Source organism: Oryzias latipes, chromosome 18 (genome assembly GCF_002234675.1).
Source record: "Oryzias latipes chromosome 18, ASM223467v1".
NCBI classification, from domain to species: domain Eukaryota; kingdom Metazoa; phylum Chordata; class Actinopteri; order Beloniformes; family Adrianichthyidae; genus Oryzias; species Oryzias latipes.
Window position 1 is genome coordinate 23,525,457 of NC_019876.2, and position 18,987 is coordinate 23,544,443.

Below are 18,987 nucleotides of genomic sequence, written 5' to 3' on the forward strand. Positions count from 1 at the left end.
CCTGTTCACACCGATGTCCAGCGGTTGGAGTTCCTTCGTCAAACCTCCCGGAATGACAGCAAGATCAGAGTTCATCTGCTTCACTTGCGTTTGTGAGATGTGCGCGCATGGAGTCACAGATTAACAGTGACGGTGACGCGTGGAAAAAGCCACCTGGTCTCTTAACGTACACCTCACTCAGCCACTCTTTCATTTTCCCTTCATCCATCCAGCCCTTTTTGTTGGCCTTAACGATCACTCCTGCCGGAAACTTTTCTTTCGGAAGACTTTTCCTCTTAAAGATCACCAAAGGTGACAGTTTCTGTCCATCAGCATGGCGGCCAAGCACAACATTGAACGCCGACTTTTTATGCCCCGTTGTGCGTATCGCTATTGTGCTGGTCCCCGTCTTTTCAACGGTGTGACTAACTGGGATGTCAAAGGTGAGCGGCACCTCGTCCATGTTGGTGATGTGGCGGGGCTGTATTTGCTTGTCGGCGATCTTTTTAGGGCAGTAGGAGCGGAAGATGGAAAACTTTTCCTTATCTGCTGGAAGTTGTTGCGCCACCGTAGTTCTCGCCCGGATCGAAAGATGACGCCGTTTCATAAACCGAAAGCACCAAGACGGCCCTCCTTGAAAATGTTCAATCTTCATTTCCTCCGCCATCGTTACTGCTTTCAGTCGAATGGTGACTGTAGAGACGCTTCTCCCAGCCGTTCTCTGACCATGAATCCATGGCTCGAGTCGGTCTTCCAACTCGGGCCATTTTGCCTTTTTTCCGCGGAAACTCAGCTGTGTCTTTTTGAGCTGCCGTAGTTCATTTTCCACCTTCCTCCACTTGCGAACCATGGATTCATTATGGCCCGGAGCACTCACAGAGTGCAAGGACCATATTGTAACTGCTACGAGGGTCGAACACTCAAAGGTCCAAAACGTCAAAAAACCGCGTCAAAACGCCATAAAATGGGGTCAAAGGTTGCCCAAAGCACAAAACGACAACGACAATTGTGTAACGCAAAAAAATTAGACACACACACAACACCATCGCACAAACGTCAAATTTGTAATCGCAAAAATGACGACAAAAACACGAAAAAGCCAAAAAAAAGCCCCAAATTGTTATTTAATTTTCTGATATAAAGCTAAGAGTGATTGAACACAGGATTTAAAAAAAAAAAAGTTTTTTCCCTGAAATAAAAAATCCAACTTTAGGTTCAAAGTACATTTTGGGGCTTCTTTTAAATACCTAATGTAAATCTAACATTTTTGTCCTTTTTTTTTTTAGCAGGAGTCAGTGACAGAAAAATGTTTAGACGCACCTGAAATGTGTATTTGATAAATGTGTTTGTCTTTTTCAGTCATCATGAACCTGCAGCTGCTGGATTCTCAGAGTGGACTTTTCCAGAGTGAGGATGCAGGAACAATTGGTCTAGACGCTACACACAGACGTTCAGCTCCATCCAGGACCCACAGTCAGCACCATCCTCAGCAAACATTGTTCCAGCTCCAGAGGACAGGTACACTCTGCTGTTCTGTGTTCATTGATAGGAAATGATATTTGGAGGAGGTTTCTGTTTTTCATGATGTGTGTTTCTGTCTCTAAGAATCTTCAAGGGGGGGCTCCATCTGCCAGGTGCTGCACTTTGGACTGCATCCCTTCCTCTTCCAACACGGTCCATGAAGACATGGAGGACAGAGTCTGTGGGACTGACCTGCACTAGAAAAAACGACACGCCCTGAAGTCCTGTCTGACCAGCCTTTCTCCTTTCTGTGAGGAACACCTTCAGCCTCATTTGAAAGCAGCTGCATTGAAGAAACACAAGCTGGTGGGACCCTCCAAGAACCTGCAGGAAAACATCTGCTCCAGTCATGATGAGGTGATGAAGATGTTCTGTCACACTGATCACAATCTGTTCTCTCTGCTCTGTGGAAGAACATAACACCGTCTCATCTCACAGCTGCTTCAACAGCAGGTGGAGGAGAGTCGGGAGGTCTTCACTTAGATGATCCATCTCATCCAGAAGAGAAGAGGTGAAGTGAAGAACAGGATCAGATTCCAACAGCTAACTGAAGTGAGGCGGGTCAAAGGTCTTCAGAAGGAGCTGGAGCAGGAAATGACTGAGCTGATGAGGAGATGCTGTGAGCGTCAGCAGAGACGGGATGGCAAAGCAGTTACACTGTCAGAAAAAAGGGTACGGTTGGGGTCCGTTTGTGAACACTTAGGGTACAAATGGTGAATTTGTACCCTAAGTGAGTCACAGTTGCACCTTAGGGTACTCATATGTACCATTTAAGGATAAAAAAGGTACAAATATCTTTCCAACTGTCAGAGGGACCATTTTTGGACCATTTATTCTACAAACAAAGGTACAACCACTTGTGTGACAAAAGTAGTATTACAAAGTGTATAAAACTTCACCCAAAATCATTTAATGAGTTGTTGGTTATTTGGAAAAGAAGCACAAAATAACCAAGTATATTTAAGAGCCCACACATCTTTTATGACTAGTTCTGAACAGTACACAAGCACATATTTTATTGATTGTGCAGAGCATCAAGATAATAACTTTTGAACATGTATTAGTGCATGTATTTTTTTACTTATATAAGAGCTGTTTTAAATTTTGCTTTTAATTTAGAGCAAAAGCACAATGTAGACAAAATTATTTGACGTTTAACCTTATATGGTGTACTTTAACTTGGCCTAAGTCAGTGCTTCTCAATTATTTTTTGCCAGCCCCCCCCCAGGAAAAAGAAAATGTTTCGAGCCCCCCCTAACCCCCCCATAACCTTCCCCCACACACTCACTCGTGCGGTGACAATATAATAGGTTAGCATCTACAAAAATTTTGTAAGTAAACCTAAAATTGTATAACAAAAGAAAAACTATATAAATCCGCTTTTAACACATATTAACTTTATTTTGCCACAGAAACCCAGTTCTAGTTTTACACAGAAATAAAGCTGTCTCTGCCTCTGTCACCGCCCCCGCCCCCCTCCCACCGTTAAATTTGCGCCGTATTACCTGTGCATAAAACCGCCACTACTGCCCCCCCCCCGCGCCAGTATCGCATCACCCCCCCCCCCCCCCCCCCCCCCATAAAGTGGCGCGTGCCCCACTATTTGAGAAGCACGGGCCTAAGTTCAAGAACGCATATTCACAGCAGGCATTCTTTAAATTCATGTTGTCCAATAGGATTGTAGCACGCGCGGTGCATTTTTATGCGCGCCAAGTATAAGAGAAGATTGTGGACGACGGTTATTCGACATCATGGCTGTCTCACTTCAGACATTGTCGACGGAGGATCTTCTTGAAAAACTAGAGGAAGCTGGAATACATGTCACTGAAGACGAAGCACAGAAATTCAGAGGTAAGTTTTATTTTAAGTACTGTGAAAATCGTCTGAAACGTTAGCTAACGATAGGCCTAAGTAAAAACGTTTCATGATGTAGGCGCCGCGCGAGGGAAACTTTTCTTCGAAAACACTGACCTGAAGAAACCAATCTATTTATATAAAATTTGAAGCGGTCATAGAATCTGTTCAAACATGTCGAGTTTTGTGTGAATCAGCTTTTACCACAGATTTATAAATCCATTTTTATATCATTTTCTTACTAAGTTGCGCTAACGTAATTACGTGTTCACTGCGGGGCGAGGGAACTCCTGTCCTGTTTTATTTTAATGACTCTCCCAGTCAGTCTGAAATTATATAATTTAAAAATTTTATCCGTGTTGATGATTAATATCATTTCTATTTGCTAACGTAACGTACATATTTAAAAACCGTTCTAAACGTAAGTCCAGGAGAGCCCTAGTCATTTGTCCCGTCAGATTGAAGATACTAATAATATGTACACTTAATCTTGTAACGTACTAAAAGAGAAACTTACTTTTTTATGAGAATGTATTATTACAAGAAACATAACTTAAATTAACAGCTCAAAGACTAAAAATGTATTGTTATGAGTTTATCAGGTATGATAAATAATGGTAAAATGTTGATTGCTGTCCTAGAGAGCCTGTACGCCGACGTAAGATACGTTTTGCCTCAATAGCTTTTGTACCTAAGAATATAACTGCCCCAGTGAAATTTTTGTACCCTTTTCTGAGAGTGCATGCCAGAGTTTCTTAATTCTGCCCCATGTGATCCATTTTCCTGCAACCTTTATCTAACTTCCCTGCCTGTAACGTTAAACTTTTTAGTGATCCTAAAGACCTTGATTAACTTGTTCAGGTGTGTTTGATTTAGGACTGGAGCTGAACTCTCTGCAGGAAAATTAATCTGGCGGTCAGGGGTGAGAGCCCCTGTTGTAAAAGTATTTTTTTCTTTAAATATTTTTTAATTAAAGCTATTTTTAGACTGATAAATGACCATTGACTAAAACATTTCTTTTTATGTTAAAACCTCAAACCTAAACCTTAAGCTCATCATCATGATCATACTTTTTTTCTTTTCTTTTTCCAGAAAATGAAGTGGATGGGGAAACAATAGAATGTGGCCTCACAGAGAACATGATCTCATATTTATTTCAAGGCTCCTTTAAAAAACAGGCCAAGTTTAACAAATTTATAGACGAAATGAAGGAGGTGGTAACAATAACACTAGAAACCGTGCCAGCAGAATCCTTTCAAAGAACCTCAACTACAGAAATGTAAGTATAACATTGAGTTTTATGTATTCATTATATTGGTCCTATATTTTGTCGACAGATATAGATTTTTTTTATGCCTGATGCCGATATCTTAGAAAGTAGGCTGGCCAAGCAGCACACAGAAAGAAACTCAGTTAACATATTGTGCTAAACATTCCTAATGTGGAGTTTTTATATTTATGATATATGATGCAGTTAAGTTCGGGCTGGAATGATGTGTAAATGTAATCGGTTATGTAAACCGACTTGCAAGAAATGTGTCTATTCATCCCACTGTTTATATTCATCTGTTATTACAAAAAATATGTTCCTTATAGTGGCTAATCATTAATATTAATACTAATGCAAGTTCTTAACTACTACCCCATCCTCTGCAGAAATGCAACAAGTGGTAGACTGCCTTCTGGATTTGCCATTCCACCATTTCCTAGAGATCTTCAGGCCAAGCTTGATAACAAAGAACCATGCCAGAAGTCCTCTAAGGATAGACACAGAATCATTAGAGTTCTTCATGACGCCATGATAGAACACACAATGTAAGTCAGCAACTTGAAAAGCAAGATAAATACTTTGAATGCATATATGAAGCAATGCTTTGTTGACATGCATTGAAAGGATTTGTTACTTAAAAGTAATACAAATTAAAGATAATTTTATTATTTAAATAGGTTTCTAATGGGCCAGCTGTTTTTTAATTAAATCTTTCAGGTATCCAACCAATGCAGAATATGTTCAGGTGGCAAAAGCACTTATCATGAAATATCCTTTTCTAAAGGATCTTGAAGGGAATGGCTATGTAAGTAACAAGCAATGAACTTTATATCATGTAAAATTATAAGGCCTTTGCTCCAGTAATGATACGATCTTAAATATAGTTTACATCAAAAAATTTAAATGTCAAAAATTGGTGGTTCTGTTTACATGCGTTCACAAAAATGATGTCAAAATCTCTTGTATGTTTCCCTCATGTGTTAGCACACTTGGCATCAGTCCCTCAAACGCAAATTTAAAGCTGAGCGTGCACCTCTGGTCCATGATGATGAGGTTAGAAAGAGTAAGGAGAAGTTTGGGCACAAGAAAGTGAGACTCTCTGAACAATCTCCAGCAGCCTGTCGCAGATCTGAGTTAGGGGTAAGTGGATTCCTGTAGTTCAAACAGTTTATTAGTCAATAGCCAAATTCAATTTGACATCTGAAAAGTAATTGAATTAGGGCTGTGTTTGTCATTATCACAAATACTAAGTGTTTTTAACCTTATGCTTACTTTAGTTTTCATACATTTAAATACATATAAGTACTAGCAAAAACAATCATTTACAGTTTGTAAAATACATGCTGATGTCTAAGGCAGTGTTTTTCAACCAGTGTTAGGTGTGCCGTGGGAAATTAATTGCCCTCATTAACTGATTTAACAACATTTTCCATCTCCAGGATATCAGCTCTATGTTCATCCAAACAGGCCCTGATAAAACACTGAGAAATTAGGAATATGAAAGATCATAACTACTTTTTTATTTGTGTTTATTTGATTCTATTAAAGACATTTTGATAAGAGTGATGGTACCGCGATTTAGCTGCAACTAAAGCCATTTTTGGAAAAATCCCGTCCCTTTAATTGTCTCTACCAATCATTCTTGGAATATTAATCATACGTCGTCAGTCTGACCAATCAGTTTTGGTTAAATTCTTCACTTTCATGTTCTGAATTCTGCTGATAAAGTTGCTCAGTTCTAACAAAAATACTTTAGTGGCGTAGATTTCCACAGAATCCGGTGTCAGACCGTGGAAAATGTGAACAAATCAAGGAAGCTCAGAGATGCTAGTCTTTCTGCGTTCAGCGGATTAACTACATCTCCCATGATGCATCGGGTTAAAGTGACAGCGTGAGGGTCTCAGCGCACAATGAGTCTCTCCTATTAACGTCTTGAAACCACAACGAACACACACAACTATGAAGCTTCCACTATTCTTCAAGTATTGAGATTGATTTATAACTTAGTTTTGTGAACTAGTCATCAGTTTTTAACTCAAAATCAATAAAGTCAGTGCAGTACTATACTCTAGAGTCTCATAATAATGTTTCAAAATAAAACTTAACCATTTGTTTTTTTGGACAGCCAAATTTTTAAACTGGTAATTTTTTAATATGTAATTTACACAGTGGACCCTAAGGTCTATAAACCTTAAAAGAAAGCCCAGAACTTGTCAAAACTGTGGTAAATTTATTCGTAATTTCATTCTAAACATGCATGCATGTATTGACTTTTATATTTGATCCAACAGGCTGTCGCTGTCATTGGTGAGGATGCATCATCCATTGAGGGTCATGTAAATGTCCTGCTTATGCAGTACAGCAAGATGCACCCAGACACCATGGTGGTCAAAGACAGAATGCAGAGAACCTTTGCATGGCGAAGAAGGGAGATACGAGAAGGAATGACTGTGGAGGATATTCTTAAGAAGTACCCTTTCTTAAAAACAACCTCAGGGGTCAGTGACATTTTAAATCCTTTCTCAGCTTAAAATAAATTTTGAATGTCAATATAAACTGAGACATATGCTAAAATGATCATTAACAGATGCTTCAATATTTAGTCAAATTTTTGTTTTCTATTTTTAAAGATTTTTTTAAATGTCCATCATAAGAGGCAGTTGATATTAGATGTATAGAAGAAATAAAGATGTAAGTACTGACATCTTAGTAGGTTTTGTTGCTGTTGAATATTGGTATCGATGGACAACCAAACATTGGGGAGGACAACCATGTTTACTTGCCACGGACAACCATTTTTTCCCCTTATTTCTAACACTGCAATAAGATAACTAAAGGGAAGTGGCAATGAAAGGGGCAACAAAGAATATTAAAATGGTTTATATGTTTTGTTTGTTTTAGTTAAAGTGAATGATTAATTTTGTAATTTTGTCAATTTTTAGTTGTTTGATGAAGTTGACCGAATCCATCCAACATCTGTCAGTTTAAGCCAGCGCTTCAAGGATGGTTTAACGAGTATTGTGCCAAAGGTGCTTGAGCTGGTTCAAGGAAAAGCTCCATTGGCCAAAGTTTACAAACAAGCAAGAGAAGAGATGCTTGCAGAAGACCTACCAGGTATTGACATTAAACGTAATCCTTAGTAATCTTTAGTGTGTTTTATAGTTTTTATTAGAATTTGTATCAATATTATCTTATCTTACTTTTTTTTTTTTTTTTTTTTTACAATAGATTCGGACTTTCGTGCAGCACTGATTCTGCTGCCCCACATCTTTAAAGAGAAAGTTGAGAGCTTTATCAGACTGGAAGAGGTATGAAACTGTTTAACTCTCACGTTGTAAGGCTCCGGTACATGTCCAGTTATGCATTTCTGACAGATGTTGCATTGTTTAACTGATATATGTTAACACTTTTTTTTTCTTTTCATTTCACAGAGTCATGCAGATACTCCATACCCAACCATACAGCTGGTGGAAACTGACTGGAAAATGGCTTTCTCCAAGAGGGTTCAAGTCTTTGTCAAAGTGGATGGTGTGGAGGTGTGGAGGGGAATAGGAGTTGAAGAAGGGATAATTGCAGCCTTCAGTGCTTACTATGTTTTCAACTTGGCTTATCCACCCTACATGAAGAATACACTGACCTTTCTGCAGCATGCCATTGCAAAGATTACTGAGGTGGGTGGCAAGCCCCTTCCAATAACTGTCACCAGAATAATTAATATCCTGTGCTAAAAATGCCACAACTTTATCGATGCACAAGGTGTAGAAGAAAAACATTCACCTTAATGAAACTAATTCAACATGTTGGTCTGGTTCACAACCATGAACCCAATTTCAGCATCACTTGTGGACTAAATAACTGTAAGTCATCTTTTACAATATATGAGTCTTTCAGGCGTCACGTCTATCGAAAACATAGGAAGCTTGTTCTACCTCACGAGGATATGGATGCTACTGAATACATAGACAATGACAATGATTTTGAAAACATGGACTGTCACTATCATCTGGAGAATACCAATGAGCTACAGCCTCGTACAGATGAAATGCCTCCACCTAGTAGGAATCAGCTTTTGACAAACTTCAAAGAAAATCTCTTCAGTTTCATTCTTAAATGTAGAGAAAAAAATCACATTCCACAGACCGTCCAGCAGGAAATAGTGAATGATATAAATTTTTTATTTTGTTATTTTAAAGAAAATTACGACTCTTTTATTACTTACCATCTTCAAAAAAATGGGTTCAACATTTTAGAATGTCCTGAAATAAGAGAAATGGTAGAGTCAGTGGATTTTTTTGAAGAAGCTTCAAAAATTGTTAGATCTCCACACATGTTAAAAGAACATTGTAAGTTTAAGCTTAGGCTGATTGAACCAGTACATCACATTTTGAGGTCACCAAGTGGACACAAAATAGGCACCTATTCATATGTACCCATCACCGAGGTTTTAAGTAACTATTGCTTACATGAGGACATATTTGATGAAATTCAGGCTAACGACTATCTAGAACGAGATCCAGATTATTTAAGTGACTACACAGATGGTACATGTTTTAAGGAACATCCTTTATTTAAAGTTAATCCGCATGCATTACGTCTTCATTTTTACGAAGATGAATTTGAAGTTGTGAACCCTCTAGGTTCAAAGAAAACCAAGCACAAGCTGTGCGCTTTTTATTATTCAGTAGGCAACCTTAAACATCGCTCAAAACTGAAGCACATCCATCTGGCTTTATTAGTACGACAAACATTTGTAAAAAGCTGTGGTTTAGCAACCATCTTAAAACCAATGTTAGATGATCTTAAAAAACTTGAAAGTGAGGGGTTTGTGGTAACTGTTGGTGGGATTGAGAAGACTTTTCATGCTGCACTAGCAACATTTTCAGCAGACAATCTTTCAGCACATATGTTAGCTGGTTTTACAATGTCATTTAACGCTGGTCGAGTTTGTCGCTATTGCATGGCAAACCACGAAGAAATTAAAGAGAAATTCAGAGAGAGTGATTTTGTTTTAAGAACCCCAGAGGTACATCAGTACCATCTAACATGCATTGAAACCACAGAGGATTTTGTTTTAAGAACCCCAGAGGTACATCAGTACCATCTAACATGCATTGAAACCACAGAGGATCAAAGAATGTATGGTGTAAACTATACTTCACCATTTAATGAGCTAAACTATTTTGACGTGACACAGGCATTTCCACCTGATATAATGCACGATTTGTTAGAAGGAGTAATTCCTCTTGTAATAAAGCTAGTTCTGAGCTGGGCTCACAAAGAAAAACACATTACTATTCAAGAGTTGAATGATGAACTTCAGCAACTCTCCATTGGTCAAAATGACAAGAAAAACAAACCAGTGCAGTTGTCAGAGAGAACGTTTCACAAATCTGGAGTTGCTGGGTCTGCTTCACAAAAGTGGTTGTTGTTTAGGATTTTGCCTTTTTTAATGGCACACCGTATTCCTTCCAATAGTAAACACTGGAATGTTTTCTTGTTATGTCGTGACATTGTTGACATTTTGATTGCCCCAAGAGTGAAAAGGGAAAACCTAGCAATGTTAGATACACTTGTTTTTGAGTTTCTGACACAGCTAAGTGATGTTTTTGGAGATGTTGTTACACCCAAGTGTCCTTTTCTGACACACTACTCGAGACTAACATCAATGTTTGGACCTTTGCGTTTACTTTGGTGCATGCGTTTCGAGGCTAAGCATCAGTATTTTAAGACTGTTGCTAGCAGCTGTAGAAATTTTATTAACATTTCCAAAACCTTAAGTGAGAGGCACCAGATGAAACAATGCTGGGAATTTTCCCAGCACAATATCCTTGATGAGTTTGAGATGGTAGTAGGTAGGAGTATAGAGACACCGTTGTCATCGCTCCCTTTAGACCTACAGAAAATTCTTTCAAATATACATGGAGATGAGAATTTCAACATTCAGCGTGTTTCAAATGTGACTGTTGACAGTGTGAAGTATGCTTTAAAAGACGTATTCATAGTTGACTATGTCCATGCAGAGGAAATTCCTATGATTTTCCAAATTAAATACATTTTAAATGTCAATACTGTATGGTTTCTGTGTGGCAAGTTTTTAATACCTGTGTCATATGATTCACACTTTCATGCATACACAGTAAAAGTTGACTTGGAGTGGAGTGTTATGAAACCAGGGCAAGAGATGGACTTTCAGGCCCTTGACGTGTACTCTGCTGATGACAAATTGTTTGTGGTCCTCAAGAATGTTTAAAAAGTTAAAATTAAATTTGTAATAGGGTTTTTGATGAAATGTGTTTGAGATTAAATGTTTCAAGGGTATAAAGTTGCACTTATTGAAATGTGTACTGTTGGAAAAAATATTGTTTTTTAAACTCTTGATCTTCAAAAATGTTTTTAGAAAATGTAAAATGCAAATAAAATATGTACTTAAAATGAGGTCTAGTGCTGCTTTTTATTTCATGGTTTAAAAAATAGTTAATGAAATGCTATGTACTTTTTACAATTGATCAAATGTTAAGGTTATAGTTACAATGAATACAGTGTGAACGGAAGAAAAAATATAGATTTTTCATTATTTTAAAATTGCTAATGATTGTAAATATATGCATTCTGTTCTGACACTGTGGAGCCTAAAACATACTGTGAAAAATTTAAAAATTTTATTTGTTTTGAATTTTTCAATAAATGCGATAAACAGTAAGTATACTGGTCTTTTAATGTGCTGTATCTGGTACAAATTTGCCATCAAAGGGTACAAAAGGCTTGTCACTGGGGCAGTACCCTTAAAAGAATAAATTTGCACCTTTTTTAAAGGTACATTATGGTACCATAGCACTATAAGGTACAATTTGGTCCACAGAGGTACATATTTGCCTTTGAAAGGTACATACTGAAAGGGTACAAATACGTACCAATATTAAAGGGTACAACGGGTGTACCCTTGAGGGTACTGCCCCAGTGACAAGCCATTGTACCTCTAAAGGTACAAATTTTGCACATTTTTTCTGACAGTGTATCTGTCACTGAAACCTGTGTTCTTTGTGATATGAATAAATCAAGTCAACGTGGTATTTTGTCATTTTCTCACTGAGTGAAGATGCTTGAATGCTTCCCATAACCTACAATGATTGACATGTAACACTCACAAAAGCTCATCTAGCTTACATACTGATGTGGTAACTATTTTCATTTTTTGTAAGAATTTAAACAACTTTCTGTGCGTGAACTTGTTAAAAAAAATATGTTAGGCCAGAATTAAAGAAAACCATCAGTCTTTAAAGGAGAAATGGAGCAGTTCAAACCTCATTGAATGTGGACAGGTGGGTATTTATTTTTTCTGATGAGATAAAGATGCTTTATACTTAAAAACAGGCTTCCAAATTTTAGGGAAACAAATGTAACCAAAAAAAATCTATAATGATCATTTTTAAATACAAAAGTGGTTATTTGTTTAAATTGAAAATAGTAATCAGGTTTTTAGGGGGAAAAACATCGGTACATGTAGTTTTTTTGTCTCCTTTAACATGTAAATACATTTTAACTGTTGTGGTACATGTTCATCAGTCATCACCAATAAAAAAACGGCTCTCTGCTAACAAAGTATGATTTAAAAACACATCTTGTCCATTCACAAAGGTGTATTTTTATGCCAAATTAGTTTGTATTGCTTAGAAATGTCACAAAAGAGTCATTTATTAAAAATACATTATATATTAAACGTTTGTTTTCCACCAGGGAGCCGCCATTTTGTGAACCTGCTGTGTTAAAAAGAGGTCTGACCCCACCTGAGTGGGTCGGTAACAATTTGGAGGGGTGTCCTGTCCCACCTGAGTTGGCCTGTTTAAATAGTTTAGAGCAGCATCTGATTGCACTGCATATACCTTTCATGAAGATGCTTGCTCTGCCTAAAGGAGGGCAGAATGGTGTTCACGGCCCAATCACGTGTGTTCCTGCCAACTTGGTGCAAACGACCAATGTGCTTCCTCGGTCTGACATGGAAGGGTCTCTGCTGCGCGTCAAATTAAAGCGTAAACTGACTTACAAAGGTCATTATGAGTATCAGTTTGTGGATACCATGCACATTAGGCGGGCCTTGCAGTATTTGAAACGCAACAATAAATATTACAAAGACATAGAGTTTAATGAAGCTTGGCTCAATGACTTTTGTAAAGAAGATTTGGAAGAAGAAAATCGCAACGAACCAGAAAAGCAGACTGACAAAAAAGAGGATGAGGCCGATGATGGAGAAGATGAGTTTCTCCATGACAGACAGAATCATTGCATGTTCCAAGATTCTGCTCTGTTCCCAGTGGACATCGGCCAAGAAGTCCTGGATCAGTATTTTGAGGATATTTTGAATTTGGCCCCGGCGGAAGGAAACAATCCGGTCCGACTATTGACTAATCGAGAAAATGAAGCTAAATGTTTTCCTGTCACCTTTCCCGATGGTAAAAACGTTTACCATGAAAACAGAAGGTTCAAATTAACTCTCTCGCGTTACTTCAACAACAGGATCCTCCATGCTGACGGTAGGTTTGCACAGAACGTCGAGTACATCTTCTTTGCACAGTACATGTCGGAGGTGGAGAAGGTTGTTTCGAGTGTGTCTGTGGCTCTCAGAAAAGAAAAATCAGGAAGAGCATCTGAAGGTGTAAGTGCCGATGCACGTTCTGAGAAAACCCTGAAGAAGCTGCTGGAAGCAGATCAGGGCTTTTGTTTCCTCCGGCCTATTCGAGGCACTCCGGCATTCTGGCAGGCTACACAGAAGGACCTGTTGGCCTGTGTTCGTCAGCTGGGTATTCCAACGTGGTTCTGTTCGTTCTCTGCAGCCGACATGCGTTGGAAAAATCTCCTCGACACTGTGTTAAGACAGGAGGGGAGAACCCAGACAGCTGACCAGTTGGATTGGGCTGAAAGATGTGAATTGTTGCGCAGGAACAGCGTCACCGCGGCACGCATGTTTGACTTCCGCTGGCACTGATCCTGAGGGTGGTCCTGATGTCTCCGGCTAATCCTATAGGGAAAATTGTGGATTTCTTTTATAGGATTGAGTTCAAACAGCGTGGGTCTCCTCACGTGCACGTTTTGTTTTGGATTGAGGGGACTCCACGGATAGGGAAAGAGTCGGAAGAGGAGGTTGCAGCATTTATTGATAAATACATCACCTGCGAGATTCGTGATGATTATGAGGTGTTGAAGGAAATTGTTCTGGCTGTCCAGCAGCACTCCAGGAACCACACCAAGTCATGTAAGAAGGGGGGGACCAAATGTCGCTTCAACTTTCCAAAAACAGCATCCGGCCGCACATTTGTAATTGAAGACGAAAAGATTTTGAAATGCCCTAAATGTACCGACCCGAACGTCAAAGCCGGCGAAGTATCCAAATTAGAATGCATCTGCTGGAAGATTGACATGAAGAAGCAGATTGCTGCGGAGGCATTTGAATTTTTGACCGAAATTAACCGCGTTGTAAACGACGAAAAATCTGAATTCGAAACCCTGGAGCAGATCTTTGAGTATTTCCAAATTGACCAGGAAATATACAAGAAACTGTTCAGGGCCTGCCATCGGAGAAGCCAGGTCGTCCTAAAAAGAAACAAAAATGAAATCTGGATTAACCCCTACAACAAGTCCCTGTTAAAATGTTGGAATGCAAACATGGACATTCAGTACATCGTTGATGCGGTCGCTTGCGTCGTGTACATCATCTCGTACATTTCAAAAGAAGAGCGCGAAATTGGCCTGTTGTTGCGAAACACCCAAAAAGAAGCGGAAAAGGGAAACACCAGTGCAAAAGAGACGCTGAAGAAATTAGGCACCGTATATTTACACAATCTGCACGTGTCGGCTCAAGAAGCAGTGTATAGATTGGCTAATATGCACCTAGAAGAATGCTCCAGAAAAGTTGTGTTCATTCCAACCGGGGACAACATCATTAGGATGAGCAAACCGCTTGCTGTTCTGCAGCAGCAGGACGAGTCCGGGTCCCAGTGGATGCAAAACATCGTGGACCGGTACAAAAATAGGCCACACGATCAGGAATTTGACGACCTGTGCATCGCTACTTTCGCATCGGAATATCGGCTATTATCTAAAAACGAAAGCTCTAAAAATGCAGTTGAGCTCCAAAATAATTGTGGTCTGGTTGTAAAACGCACACGCACCAAACCTGCAGTCGTCCGTTATGCGCGCTTCTCCGAGCACAAAAATCCGGAGCGGTTTCATTTGAGTATTCCTGTTCCCTTCTCTACCCCTGTGCCGGTTCCAAGCCCGGTTTGAGAAGGTTGCGTCAGGAAGGGCATCCGGCGTAAAACGTTGCCAAATTTACCATGCGACTTGTTCGCTATGGCGACCCCTGATTGGAGAAGCCGAAAGTGGAAGAAAAATTCTCTAATTATTCCTCCCGTATTGCACGGACGACCTGAAACCGCAGGATTTCAAATTCTACCAGGATTATTATAAGAACGGTACGGTGCGTCTTCGAACAAGGTTGAAAGTGTTGTTGATCGTAACCGGGAGAAGTTTGAGCGTGAGGCTGATGCGTTGGAGCTGACCCAGGCTGAGCTGTCGGATGCAGAGTTTTTGGAGGCTGCATGGGACATTTTGGTCCCCGGGGCCCAGTTGGAGCAGCGGGAGAGTGAGATGGAGCAGCTGGTAGAGAGAGGGACAGAGGGTGAACATCAGGAGGACATTCCAGATCTGGATGTTCTCCGTGGAGAAGCTGCTCGACTGGAGAAGAGTCCCGGTCTCAGTAGGGAGGAGGGGCTGTTGCTCATCAGCTCTCTGAATGAGCTGCAGCTCTCCACCTTCCTACATGTCAGAGAGTGGTGTTTACAGAAGGTCTCAGGTCAGAACCCAGATCCTCTGCACATGTTTGTTACAGGCGGTGCAGGGACTGGAAAGAGCCACCTGATCAGAGCGATCCAGTACGAGGCTACGAGGTTGCTGTCACCTCTGTGTCTCCAGCCAGACGCCGTGTCGGTTCTGCTGACCGCCCCAACAGGGATTGCTGCCTACAGTCTGAAGGCAGCAACCATTCACACTACATTTGGAATCGGTACAGAATTCCGTCTGCCGTACTCTCCTTTGGGCGAGGAGAAACTTAATTCTATGCGCATTAAGTACCATGATTTGCAAATTTTGATCATTGATGAGATTTCCATGGTGGACCACAAACTATTGATCTACATCAACGGCAGACTGCGACAAATTAAACAAACAAGTGACTTTTCCCCATTTGGAAAAGTGTCAATTATCGCTGTTGGAGATTTCTATCAGTTGCCTCCCGTTAAAGGGAAACCACTTTATGCAGAAAAATCTGAGCTAAATCTGAGCATTTCACTGCACATTGTACGCTGTATGATTGTGTGTGTGACAAATAAAATTTGAATTTGAATTTGAATTTAAATTTGTGGTCCATGTGCTTCAAAGTGGTTGAACTGACAGAGATCGTCCGACAGAAAGACCAAGCATTTGCACAGATGTTAAACAGGCTTAGGACGCGTACAAAAGACACCAAATTGTTGGCCAGTGACGTGCAAATGCTGAAGCAGTGTGAAACGGGCGAGGACAGCACGGCTTTGCACATTTTCCCCACCAATGCCCAAGTGTTTCAACACAACTTGGAGCAGCTCAAAATTACATGTGAAAATTATTGTGAAATTGTTGTAGAAGACTTAATCCCGAGTAAAGAGACGGGTAAACTGCAACTGATGAGTGGGCATCACAAAAAAGTGAAGAACAGCTGTTTGGAAGAGAGGCTGTTATTGGGAGTCAATGCTCGAGTGATGCTATGCAAAAATTTAGACATCAGAGATGGATTGGTAAATGGGGCATGCGGCATAGTCACCCACATTGAATCCTACAGAGAGGGGGGCTTTCCAAAATATGTTTATATGAAATTTGATGATGAGGAACTTGGGAAAATAGCTCGGAGAAGGTGTGCCAAAGCCGACTTGCCTGGTTCGACTGCTATAGGGCCCGAGGAAGAGCGGGTGAGCCAAAAGGGGGGGATGAGGAGACAGTTCCCACTCAAGCTGGCATGGGCTTGTACCGTCCACAAGGTACAAGGCCTGACTGTGGACAAGGCTGTGGTCTCCTTCAATAAGATCTTTGCTGCTGGACAGGTTTACATTGCTGTGAGTCGGGTCAGGACCATCGAGGGGTTAATCATTCGGGATTTTAAGGAAAAGGCGATTTACTGCAATAAACATGCGAAGGCTGCTCTGGAGAAGATGCCCCCCCTCCTGAGTGATGAAAGAAGATGTGACCCGTCTTCTTTCAGAGTTTTCCTGCTGAATGTTCAGGGATTGTGCAGGCATGTCTCCTATCTGGCCCACTGTACACAGCAGCTGCAGCCTAACTGCATTGCTGTGACAGAGACATGGCTGACCCCTAGCTCTGCCTTAGAAGCTGTCCAAATGGACGGCTTCAGTTTCCACAGCCGTCCGAGAGGGCTTTCCTACAGTGGATCCAACCCAGCATTAGTTGTCCTGAAGAGCCAGCAACATGGTGGTGTCGGGATCTACTGTTTGGACGGAGGAGACTACCAAATTCTGGAGAAGCCAGACCTTAATTTGGAGTGTGTTGTTTACAGGAGTCTGGCTCTAAATTTAGTGTTAGCTGTAGTGTATCGGCCCCCCTCCTATCCTGTAGTGCTGTTTAGGTCCCACCTACAGGATTTAGTACTTTGGTTAGAAACTCACAGTGAATCAGTAGTAGTGATGGGAGATTTTAATGAAGACATCCTGAAGTCCTCTTCCATTTTTAATCTGATGACGGACAGAGGCTTCAGGCAGCATGTCACTTCTCCCACAACAGAGCCAACCATCATAGATCATGTCTATGTTAAAACTTCCAAATTCACTGTCAAGGCCGTGATCAGTCAAATTTACTTCAGTGACCACGAGGGGATCCTCTGTTCATTTAGTGCATCCTAGAGGGGGGGGAGTTTTCTGCCGGAGACAGCCTGGTGGTTATTGTAGGTTGGGGAATTATCGTTGGATTTTTTTTTATAGTGACAACTAGGAGGGAGGGGGGTCTAAAAGTGTAGGAATGAATAAGGTAAGTTCTTGAATTTTGTTTTTCTCAGATAATGCATGTGTTCATGTTCATTTGTTATTAAATGTTCAGTTTCTTTTACTGTATTTCAACAAGCATGTGACACAAAAACACGTAATTTCTAATAGCTTTTTAAAGCAATTAGATTAACATTCACTTCAAGTGTATTGGATCATTTGAAGTCTAATGCTGGTTGAAATACAGGTTTTGCTTCCATGTTCAGTCAAAAAAAGCAAAAGGCACTGGTAGTTGGTACTCTGGCTTCAGCTAGATGGGGTTCAACTCCCTGCAGTGTCCTTGAAAATTCTTTGACTTTAACCTGAAACATCAGAGTAAGTAGTCTTCCAAAAAACAATTTTTTATAAATGTGTTAAGATTATTAAATTTTGATAAAGAATTGTATCAGATTTGATAAATATAGCACTACTAAATATGTATCACCTCTTCATCAGGTTTGCAGCTGACACAACGGTGGTTGTTGATGAGACCCACCACTGCATGTTAGAGGCCACCTACAGAAGTGAGGTGAGCAGGCTGCTCTGCGATGCAAAGACAACAATCTCCACCTTAATGTGGAGAAGACAAAGTCGATGGTGCTGGACGTCAGGAGAACTCAACCCAAGCACGCTATACTGATCATCAATGGTGCTGCTGTGGAAAGGGTGAGATGCACCAAGTTCCTGGGGGTGCACATCTGCGACAACCTGTCTTGGAAGCACAACACTGCATCAGTGGCCAAGAAAGCCCAACAACGCCTGTACTTCCTCCCCAAACTAAAGAGGGCCAGAGCTCCGCCCCCCATCATGCAGCCCTTCTACAGGGGCGCCATCGAGGGCATCCTGACTTGCTGCATCACCGTGTGGTATGGAGCCAGCACCACATAGTAAAAACAGCTGAGAAGATCATCGGTGTCCCTCTCACTGGCCTCTGTGACACTTATCACTCCCACTTACACTGCTTGCACTGTGGGGTAAGAGGGAAGTAATTTCATCTGTTCTGTATGTCATGTGTATGCAGCATATTTGACAATAAAGCTGACTTTGACTTTAATTAAATGTTTTATTTTTTATTCAATTGGTTGCACTGATTTGTATCACCCTGACACTATTTTGTCCCTTAAGTTCCAGAAATAAGGAGTTAGCTGCTGTGGCTTTCCTGGGATTCTCTTTTCATGTGAAATGAGATTATGCAGCAGTTGAAAAAAGCTTTAACCTCTTATATACCATAAATGTCTAACCTGTCATCTGCTCATCCCTGGGCTCCAAAGGTCATGCACATACATGTTGAAGACACAAAGACTCTCA

The 18,987-nt window shown here is 40.5% G+C and overlaps 1 long non-coding RNA gene and 1 pseudogene across 1 annotated transcript; both read left to right on the forward strand.

Moving 5' to 3' along the window:
• The first annotated feature begins 1,379 nt into the window (after positions 1–1,379).
• LOC105358615 lies at positions 1,380–2,151 on the forward strand. The gene is made up of 3 exons (XR_002875308.1): positions 1,380–1,497; positions 1,585–1,857; positions 1,939–2,151. It is a non-coding gene; the product is annotated as an uncharacterized LOC105358615 (long non-coding RNA).
• Positions 2,152–3,251: 1,100 nt separating this feature from the next.
• LOC111949239 lies at positions 3,252–18,567 on the forward strand (annotated as a pseudogene).
• The last annotated feature ends 420 nt before the right edge of the window (positions 18,568–18,987 follow it).